The sequence below is a fragment of the Piliocolobus tephrosceles genome, unplaced genomic scaffold (genome assembly GCF_002776525.5).
Source record: "Piliocolobus tephrosceles isolate RC106 unplaced genomic scaffold, ASM277652v3 unscaffolded_26009, whole genome shotgun sequence".
Classification (NCBI taxonomy): Eukaryota; Metazoa; Chordata; class Mammalia; order Primates; family Cercopithecidae; genus Piliocolobus; species Piliocolobus tephrosceles.
This window is the reverse complement of record NW_022308765.1, coordinates 10,632-21,686: the sequence shown is the minus strand read 5'-3', so window position 1 is coordinate 21,686 and position 11,055 is coordinate 10,632. Positions and strand designations below refer to the sequence as shown.

General features: G+C 57.5%; 1 pseudogene; it reads right to left on the bottom strand.

Moving 5' to 3' along the window:
- Positions 1 to 21: 21 nt before the first annotated feature.
- LOC111533963 lies at positions 22 to 10,344 on the bottom strand (annotated as a pseudogene).
- Between the last annotated feature and the right edge of the window lie 711 nt (positions 10,345 to 11,055).

The following is an 11,055-nucleotide window of genomic DNA, read 5'->3' as shown; positions in this document are numbered from 1 at the left end:
GTCACCTCCTCCAGGAGGGCCCCCTGACTATGATCCCCCTTTACCCAGAGGCCACCATTGCCCACTCATGTGTTAGCCTCCCTGGCTGAGACTGAGTTCTTGAGGGTGGGGCCTGGCCAGCTTGGGAGCTGGGTTGTATCTGCTAACCTTGCCGGCTCCTCCAGCCAGGTGCAGAGCTTCAGGGAGGCCACGGGGCCATTCCTAAGGAAGGCTGGAACCCAGGTCCCTGGGGTCTGGGTGGAGATCCCACTCCAAGGGGGCCAGGAACACCCCAAGCCCTGCCCCTCCCCACCCACCTTTGGTGACATAGATGATGTCACCGAGCACCAGGTACACCTTCACGTAGTAGAGGGTCTCCTCGTCGAACTCCAGAGGCGAGTTGTAGAGTGACAGGGCCTTGAGGTAGAGCTCTGCCAGCTTGCCATGGGCCAACCGATGGTAGGCCATGCGCTCGTTCCCTGAGGTGCAGGCCAAAGGGGCAGGTGTGAGGATGTGGCTCCCTGGGGTAGGCAGGGTACAGGTCCCTCAGGAGCAGGTATGCAGACCCCGGGCAGCACCTGGCTTCCCTCCAGGCACCTGCAGTCACCTGGGCAGCTCTGGGCAGTCCCTTCAGGGTTCCCAGACTCAGTTTCCCATCTGAAAAGCAGAACTAATAAGGCCTGCCCCCGTCTACTGTGAGGCTTTGGCAAAGTCGGACTTGCATGGCCCAGCTCTGTGCCTACACATAGCCACCTGCCTTTGCTCACTGGTTTTAACCTGGGGAGCCCAGAAGCCATGCAGTCCAGGTGCTCCTGGGCACCAGGGCTCCAGGCAACTCACAGATGTGACATCCGACTCCTCCTGGGTGTGTCATGATCGGAGCCCCCTACCTTGGGGAGTCACTATGTGCCTGAGCTCAAGGTCCCCCCACAGATGCGCAAACCCACCTAGGCTGTCTCCAATGTCCTCCCCTTTTCAGGGCTGGTGCTGTGGAGCCTGCATTCAATGCATTCCCACACAGCTGCACACCTGGGTACTGGGCCCTGGGGCACAGGGCGCTGGGGCATGCGGCCTGCCCAGGGCTCCCTGTCTCCGGAGGAAGACAGACAACCCTGGCACAGCATCAGTGGATGCCCAGCCTTAAGGGGCAGGCTGCTGAAAGGGGAAATGGGACTTCATCAGCCAGAGAGCCGTGTGGTTGATGAGGGTGGGAAGGGCACAAGAGAAAGGGAATATGCCACTCAGCCTGGTACATACAAGGACCAATGAGATGCCTGGCATGTCTGGAAGGCAGAGGGCACACTGGGCAGCCCTTGTGGTCAGCAGCGGGAAGAGGCAGAGGAAGCAGAGCTCAGCCAGGCAGCGAGCTCCGCACTGCGTGAGAGACCTCGGACTGGGCCCCACGGCTGGACGGGTGAAGCCAGCTGGGCAGATCTGCCTACCTGGACAGGAGACCAGGAAAATCCAGCAGCTGTTTCAGCTCCTGCCCTGCAGACCTGGAGACTGGGCTCTGGCAAAGTGTGGGTCCTGGCAGGGTGGGCGCTCAGGGGACTTACCCAGGGTGATGCTGAGTGCTAGGGCCATGTGGGCAAATTCCAAGCCCTCCTGGGGTGCCACCAGCTTGTTGCATAGCCACAGCTCTGCCTTGTGGTTGCCCGTAGTCACTGCCAGGGGCAGGGTCCGGTCCCACCACACAGGCAGGTGGGGTCAGGCTTCCCGCGGAACCCACCTTGCCCAGCGCCCTCCTCAGAGCTCAAACATGTGCTGGGAGCTTCCCACGCCCCAGCTAGCCCTGGATCTCGACACAGCTCTGTGCTCTGGGATAACACACGGTTCAGACACCCAAGTTGGGGGCTGAAGAGTCGTCTAAGGCCCATCCAACGACACCCGGCAGCCTCAGACCGGCCTCTCCCACCTGAGCACCGGGGGTCTGACTGGGGGGAGCCAGCACTCATCTCTGCTCTAAAAATACACGGATCTGTGCCCAGGGCTGAGCCATACTGTGAGCTCAGAGGAAGGGAGAAGCCGTCCCCACTTCGGGGTGCATGCAGACCTGGGCCCTGGTCCTGGGCCTCCCACTGACATGCTGTGTGTCCTCTGACATGTCCCTGTGCCTCTCTGAGCCTCAGTTTCCTCATCTGTAAAATGGGGACAGGACTTCCCGCTCATGGTTGCTTGAGATCACCAGGTGAAAGGGTAAGGCCATTGCTATGTCCAGGCCCCAAGCGTTTGTCCCGGGCAGGGGGCACAGTCAATAGCGTTCCCAGTGAGACCACTAGAAAACTAAGCATGTGCATGGGTGGCCCTGCTTCCAGGTGGGAGACCTCTGCCCTGCCACACCTCTGCCTCAGCCCTCCAGGTGCCCCTGAGGCTCACCCACATCAGCCCACAGGCCAGCTCATCTGGTAGAACGACACGGCTTTCTCCAGCTCCCAGGCCCCATTGACGATGTCTCCAGCTGCCTCAAACAGCTCCAGCCCGAGGTTGGGGTCGCTGTGTACAGGGCCACATTCTGTGCCACCTGAAAGGAGGCAGACGTTCCCTCAGGACCCACACCTGAGGCCACGCCCACCTTCACCAGCCTTCTTCCTCTCACACACTGCAGGTACACCTGAGCATTTTTCACACCCTGTGCATTGGGGCTGCCCCCACCACTGGCATGAGGACAGTGAACTCATGAACCTGAGTGCCAGGAGGTGACTGAGCAGCTGCAGCCCAGGAGCCCGACCCCTGTGAATCCTACCACCAGGGCTAGCCCTAGCCCACTCTTCCTGCACTCACACCAGTCTCCGCGGCCCCCAGATTGCTGGGAGCCCATACCCTGGCTCCTTTCTGGGTTGCCACATCCCTGCCACAGCTCAGGGCCGCACGCCAACTGTGTGTGTGGGTGGGCCTGGTCCCCGCTTGGACATGAGCTCTTGATCCCTCTCCTCAGCTCAAGGAGGTATACAGCCGGTGCTCAATAATGAAAGCTTCACCAGGTTCGTGGGCTTCACAGTTTGTTCCAGATCATACTGTGTTTGGGAAAGCCTCTGAAGGCAGCCGCTACGATAGATGCATTTTGTAAGGAGATGAGCCACGTGTCGCTTGGAGCAGGTTCTTCTGTGTGTTAACTGAGTGGCCACGCCTCTGCCCTCAGGGAGAAGATGCTGGCAATTTGGGGAGGATATGAGGGAACCAGTTGGAGGGAGGGAAAAGGCATACAACAGATGCTCAGCAGTGGCTTAAGAATGAGTGGATGAATGGATCAGCAGATGTATAGACACGGATGGATGGGTGTGTGGATAGATGGATGCATGGATGGACGGACAGACAGATGGATAGATGAATGGGTGGGTGGGTGGTTAGAATGATGAATGTATGGGTGGGTAGATGATGTATGTACATATGGATGGATAGATGGGTGGATAGACAAATGTATGGATAAACAAATGGACAGATGAAGGATGTATTAATAGGTAGATTGGTGGGTGGACGGATGAATGATGGATGGGTGAAAGGATGGATGATGTATGGATGGGAGGATGAACAGGTGAATGGATGGTTGATGGAAGGATGAATGAACGGATGGATGGATGAATGATGGAAGGATGAACAGGAGGTGAGTGCATGGATGGATGAAAGGATGAACAGGTGAACAGATGGATGACGGAAGGATGAATGGATGATGGAAAGAAGGATGAACAGGTGAATGGATGGTTGATGGATGGAAAGATGAACAGGAGGTGAGTGGATGATGGAAGGCTGGATGGAAAGATGGATGGACGGACGGATGAACAGGTGGATGGTGGGTTAATGGATTATAAGAATGCATGAAGGATGAATGGAATGATGAACAGATGGATAGATGATAGAAGGATGGATGGATGATGGATAGATGGAAGGATGAGCAGGTGAGTAGATGGAGGATGGAAGAATGGATGGAAGGACGGGTGAATGGATGAATGATAAAAGGATGGAAGATGGATGGATAGAAGGATCAACAGCTGAATGGATGGATAATGGAAAGATGGATGAACAGGTACACAGACGGATGGATGATGGATGGACAGAAGGATGAACAGTTGGATGGATGGACAGGTGGATGGATAGATGGAGGGATGGATGGGTAGACGATGGAAGGATGGATGGATAAATGATGAACAGGTAAACAGATGAAGGAAGGATGGGCGGATGGACAGATGAACGGATGGATAGACGGGTGAAAGGATGGATGAATGATGGATGGATGGACAGAGAGCGAACAGCACAGGGGCCCTCCTGCATCCCTTGCCACTCACCTGGATGTATATGTCCACCAGCTTGCTCTGCTGCAGGATGTAATAGATCTTCCCTGCTTGCAGCCAGGCATGTGACGCCTCCTCTTTCTTCTGGAGGTCGATGAAAATCCCCAGACTTCGTTTGGTGTAGTCCAAAGCGGATTTGTAGGCCCTGGAATCAGACACAGGTGTCAGAAAGAGGGCTCTCATCCTCCCGGAACCAGTCTGCCTTTCCCGTGGGTCTGGTGACAGATGAATCTGGAATGTGGGGACTGGGAATGGCCCTCTTGTGTGTGCAGTGTTCTGCTCTTCCCAGACTGCTGGGAGAGCCAGGGTGAACACATGGCATGGAAAAGATGAAGGACATCCTTCTGAGGGAATCGAGCATCATGCTGCCCTGTGGCAGGAGGAGTGTGCTAGTCCATCTCCCCTGCCTCCCAGACATGGCCTGTGTCTTCTCCAGACGCACCAGGAGACGTTAGTATTCAGAGGCTATCTAGGCCGATGGTTCTCAAGATGTGCAAGCATCACAGTCACCCGGACGCCTGTCTGCATAGCTTGGTGGCCCTGCCCCAAGAGCTTCTGGCTCCACAGGATTGGGGCAGGCCCTAGAACTCCCACTTGCCACAAGCTCCTAGGTGACATGGATGCCGCTCTGCTGGTCCAGGCACCACACTTTGAGAAGCATGGCTCTAGCACACTCGCCATTTTCCTTCTGTGAACCTGAGGCCAAGACTGGAATCAGTCTCCCGGGTCCCCATGGAATCTGGCTCCTTCCCTGCTCGCTCAGTAAGTCCAACACTCGAGGGGGTGTAACTGCAGCAATGTTAGTGGGCCCTTTGAGTGGGGTGGCCAGGGCCATGGTTACACCAGGTCAGGATGCTCGGGGGAAGTCGAGTGGGCCACATGGGACGAGAGACCTTGAAACCCTGCCCCAGGGAAGCAGGTGACACAACTGGCTCCGTCTTCTGTGGAGAGAAGCCACAGGTGGCTGCTGTGGTCACATTTAAGGGCACAGATGAAGGCCAGGAGTGAAGACACAGGGCAGGCACAGGTCATATGACGAAAGCCACCGTAGTAAGAACAGCCCAGAGTGCACGTACTGCCTCTGCTGGGGTTGAGATGACCTTTGGGGAGGTGTGCAGGCAGGGATGGGAAGACATGTCACCCAACAAGGGAGGCTCAAGCTGGGACTCACGGGCCATCCACAGCCCTGGGACGACCCCAGGCCCAGCAGCTCAAAGAATCTGATGCCAAGGAACCAAATGATCCCAAGGACGGGCTGCTGGGCCAGCTTCCCTCTGCCCCCTGCCCTGCTCCCCCGCCCCCTTTGCGCCCCTCCCCGCAGTGGGGCCTGGGGCGCTGGGTTCCTGGAGGGTCTCCTTTCAGTCAGAGAATGCCCCTGGGGAAGAAGCCTGGGTCTGAACCCCCACCCCTCCTTGGGCAGATGTGTGGGACCGGGGCCCCTTCACATGGTCCTTTCCAAAATCTCATCCCTCCTAGGGCCAGGAGTGGGTGCCAGGCCTGTGCTGGGAAATGGGCAGATTTGGCCACAGGAGGCACCACTGAGTGATCTCACTATGCCATGATGTCCATCCTGGGAGGATGAACAAAGCGCTGCAGGGCAGAGGGGACCCGCAACAGTATCCCTTGTCTTGGCCATTTCCCTAGACTCAACTTCCTCATCTATCCTCTGTGGCCTAGATTTTGGACAGCCCTGCCCACCTACCGTCCGTTCACTACTCAGTCTGCAGTGACTATTCCATAGCACTCCAAGGCTCCCCAGTGCTCTTGGGGAAAAGGCCAAGCCACAGCCTGAGGCCCCAGGTCCTGCTTAGCTCTCCAGCAGAGCTTCTCACCATCCAGCGCCCAACCCACCCACCCCCAACTCTGCACCTCCCTGCGTAAGCCCGGCTCACTCACCCCCACTCACACCCCCGCTCACTCACCCTCACCAGCTCATTCCTCCGCCTTCACACAGGCTCCACCACCAGCCCCTCCCCACCGTCCCCACCCCCACCACCTATTACTTGACTAAATCCTCTCAACCCTCTGGTCCCAGACTAAAGAGGCTTCCCTAACCAGGGGCCAAGTGCTGCCCCGCCATCACGCCACTCACCCTTTTGTGGCTTTTCTGGCCTGAAGCTCACATTCCCACGCTCAGCCACTGCCACTCGAGGACCCCACAAACCCCATTTGTGGGTGGGGCCGGGCACACTCTGCACAACGAGCTGCTTTTGCATGAATTGCTCTGCAGCTTTGGGCAATCACCTGCCCCTGTGTCCTCTGTGAAGTGGGATGGCGCCTTGCACAGGCTGCCAAGATACCAAGCAGGTAACATGGACACAAGGACCGGCATTCAGGGCCTGGCTTCTGGAGGGGCCCCAAGTCCCAGCACAGCAGAGCCTGCCTTGACCCCAGGGTTATGGCCAGGGATTCCCAGCACGCAGGACTTTCAGTGCTCAAGGCAGGATGGTCCCTGGACAAACCGGGAAGAGCTGGCTGTCCCAGTAGGGCACAGAGGGCCTGGCCCTGCGTGGGAACGGCCTGGCTCCAGCGTGCTTGCCAACATCTGCTGTTGGCCACGACTCGGCATTTTCGATGGTGGAAAAACCACCTCTTGCTTCTGAATCACAAACCCCAGGTGTGCCCTGACCCGAGTGGCCTGGAATGCGCACAGGAGGAAACGGGGCACTCACTCTCCACGTGGCCCATCTCTACAGTGACCAGAAGGGCCCACTCGTAGTAGCCCTTGCCCTGCTGGGCCGGGCCCTGAAGGGTGCAGAGGTGGCCCAGCTGCAGGAGCACGTGGGTGAAGTCCCGCCCACACTCCCCGCAGGGCAGCCTCCAGAACAGCCGCACAGCCTCCAGGAGGTAGTGCTGGGCCAGCCTGCTGGCACCCACGTGCAGGCACAGGGCCCAGAAGTTGGCCAGCACCACTGCCTGGTTCCTCCGCAGGCCCAGGTCCCGAGCTGCCCATAGGGTACGGTAGTAGCCCTTGGCTGCCTGCCTCGTCTGGCCCGTCATCTTCAGAGCCACGGCCACCATGTTGGCATTCACGCCCTCCTGGTCCTCGCTGGCCACCACTGCATCCTGGACAGACTGCAGGATGTCCAGGGCCACCGGGCCCTGCCCATGAAGCACGTGCAGCCAGGCCAGAGCCACCAGGCAGTCCACAGTGGCACGGACTCTGGCAACAGCACTGGCTTGCGTCATGAAGGCAATGGCCGGGCCATGGTAGCCATGGGGGCTGTACAGCTGGGCCAGGCTGCTGTGGAGAAGGCTGCGCAGTGCCTGGCCTGTGCCTGGGGTTAGGGAGGCCAGTGCTGGCCTGAGGTAGTAGGAAGTCTGGGTGGGGAGGTTGTGGGGCTGGAGGACGTTCTGGAGCACCAGGTTCACGCTACTCAGCGAGCCGGCCCACGAGTCCTGTGCCCTCAATGAGGTCACCTTGACACAGCTCAGCAACAGGTGGGGCAGGCACTTGCGGCTGGAGATGTCAGCCAGGAGTAGGGAGCGGTCTGAGAGCTATGCAGCCTCTGGGGCTCCCTGTGCAAAAGCAGCAGCCACTCTAGGAAGGGCAGGGCCTCCTCGGGCTGCTTGAGGTACACGTGGTGTCTGACCAGCCGGAAGCAGGCCCGTGCCTCGGCCTGCAGGTTCTGGCTGCCCGCCACAGTGCCAGCTTCTGGAGCTCCCCCTCTGCCTCAGTGCTGCAGATGTGGCCAGGCGATCCCAGAAGCAGGGCCATGGCTTTGGGAACCACCTGTGTACACTTCTCCCAGTTCTTCTGCTTCCGGTAAATGCTGGTCAGGTTGGCGTACACAGCCATCATCAGGAACAGGTCCCCGAAGCTGCCTCCAGGCCCCCAGTGCTTCCTCAAAGTACACCCGGGCCTGGGACAGCTTGAGCCTCCTGCTGCACAGCTGCCCCAGGAGGAAGCAGAGCCTGGCCAGGGCCATGAGGAAGCCAGCTTTCTTGGCCGCCCCTCAGGCCTGTGCCAGGCACCCAGTCAGCTCCTCTTGTCGCTAAAGCTGCAGAACACGCTGCTCAGCCATGGCAATGCCACGTCGTACAGGCCACAGAAGCTGGCCTTGTACCCGGGGGTGTTCAGGAACAGCAGCAGCGAGCTCAGAGCCTCTGGGTCTTCCCAGTCGTCCTCAGCTTCCAAGCAGAAGGAGGGCTCCTCAGGGTCCTGCAAGCTCATGTTGCTGGATGCCGCACAGAGACCCAAGGACGCTGGCTCCTGGGGGCAGCCTGGGCAGGACTTGCATTGTTCCAGAACATTCTTCACCTTCTGCAGGGTCTCCTGTGGCTCTGGGCCCAGGCAAGGTGGAGGTATTTCTGCAAGTCACAAAAACACCTGGACAGATTAGAGTCCAGCAGTGAGTCCTTGGTCCACTGGGGACAGGATCCCCGCATCCCCGCCCTCTGTGTCCCTAGTGCAGCTTGCCATGAGCCCTTGAGAATTATGTGCAATGCAAAGCCGGGGCCTGGAGCACGTAGGAACTCCGGCACTATGGGGACAGAGAGAACACGCACGCCCGTGGCCCGACTCTCCTACAAAATCACCCTCCTGTCCTGCTTTGTCGCCCACCTGACAGCATGGTTTGAGGAGACTATGTCAGCTCAGTGATCCCTCAGAGATGCCTTTCCCTTTAGAAAGAATCAAAGCCTTCTAACTGGACCCATGTATATGCAGCACCACAACTACAAATGTAACTTCTGTCAGCATATTGGGCCCCCCGATGGGGTACAGGAATCCATGAAATCCTCAACAGCCAATCAGAGCTACTGATCAGCTCAAAAGCTGCTATGCAAAATTGGTAAAGCCACCAACGGCACAGGACAGGGGTGTTGTACCTAGGTACCCAGCTCCGTGCAGGGACACGGACCATCCCTGCAGGAAGGATGGGAAAGCTTCCAGGCCCCTGTGGCCACCTTCACCTTGGAGGGTCTGAAATCCTGAAGCCCACAGTTCCTAAAGGGTTAACAAAGGCCAGGCTGCTCAAGTAGCCTGGCACCTGCTGGCTTCCGTGGATTCCTAGCCAAAGCCCCCTTCCAGAGGTGAGCAAACAAGCGCATTTCCTGTTGGAAAACCTGGGATGAAAGGAGGCATTACTGGGAAGGAAAAAACCTAGATTTAAGCAGACTCTGTTTCAAGCTCACATGTAAAATATATTTTCAATACAAACTGTCTCCTTATTCGTCTGTAAAGCCTTGGAATTAAAAACATAAATATGATTTAGAGACAAATGTCTGACTTGACTACACTAGATTAGCTAAGAAATCTCCCCCACCCGGCAGAGGCAGAGAGCCCCTCCCAGCCACCACCCTGGCCTCCAGGGCAGCTGGAGAGCGACATGCCTTTGCTCCAGGGACTTTGGCAGAGGGTGGAACCACCCCCTCCCCGAGGCAAACCTACAACAGCCTTCCCTTCCCCACTGGTTCCTGGGCCTCCTCTGGGACCTTGTGCTGCATCCCAAATGTACTGGGATGGATCCCATTCCCAGGGAACTTCCAAGGGTCCTTGGGGCGTCCACATCCCCAGGCTGTCCACATGCCTGTGTGAGGGGAAGAGACAGAGCCGTAGAGGGGAGACGGGAGGGCCTCCCTGAATCAGCCCCTCAGGAAGGAGCAGACCCTTCAGCGACCTAGGTTGAGGCCCCTGCAACTAAAGGCTCTGAATTCTGCCACCCACTGAGGGCTGTGTGGCCTCCTATCTCTGAAGCAGAGCACAGGGCGAGCTGCAGCTTCTCCAGGTCATGAGAAAGGAACCCACAGTTACATGTGGGCCCCAGCAGTGGAAAGGATGCCCCACCTCAGTCGGGGACCAGGCGGGGGCCAGCATGTTCACTGGAAGAAATGTGGGACCCCACGGCCTCCAGTGCCAGAGCAGACAGGAGGTTCAGGCCCACCTCAGGCGACGTCCCCCAAGTCCCCAGCCCAAACCATAGAGGGGTGACAGCCGGATCCAATGCCCACCATACTCAGCTCTGTCACCTATCCCGGCGTTACCCCAAGGCCCAGCTCATAACCAGAGGAAGACTGAGCCACCAGCAAAACTCACATTGTTCCTGCGACTGCTCGATCTCAACTTCCTCTACTGAGTCTGGCAAGGGAGAAAAGAGAAGCAATCAACACCCCCAGCCAGCACCTCTGGTCCCATGTCAGCTTGAGCTGGGTGTCGGTGTTGCAGGGTGAGAGCATTGCAGGGTGCAGGGGTTGAAAGTAGTATCATCCTCTTCCCTCCGGGATCACAGGAACAACATCACTGGGGGGTGGACACTTTCTGCAATGTTGGGAGTAACATCATCTTCTGTGCCTTGGAATATTAAGGACAATATCACGGGGGGGCGTGTACATCTTCTGCAATATTGGGAATAATATTATCCTCTCTCCCCCTGCAAATTCGGAAAGACAGCACAGAGTGTGTGTTCACCTCCTGCGATATGGGGATTAATACCATCTTCTCCCTTCCGGATATCAGGAAGAGTATCACACAGGGGTGCACGGTGTCTGCGATACTGGGAGTCATATCCACCTCTTGACCTTGAGATATTACGAACAATATCCCAGGCTGGGTGTCCGCCTCCTGCTCTATGGGGAGTCATATCATCCTCTCCCTTCCAGGATATTAATAACAATATCACAGGGTGAGTGAACACAGCCTGCGATACTGCGATTATTGTCATCCTCTCCCCCTCCAGATACTAGGAACCATATCACAGAAGAGCTGTACCCTCCCTGAGATATTGGGAGTAATATCATACGCTTCTTCTGTGAATACCAGGAACAATATCACCGGGTGGCTGTCCGTTCA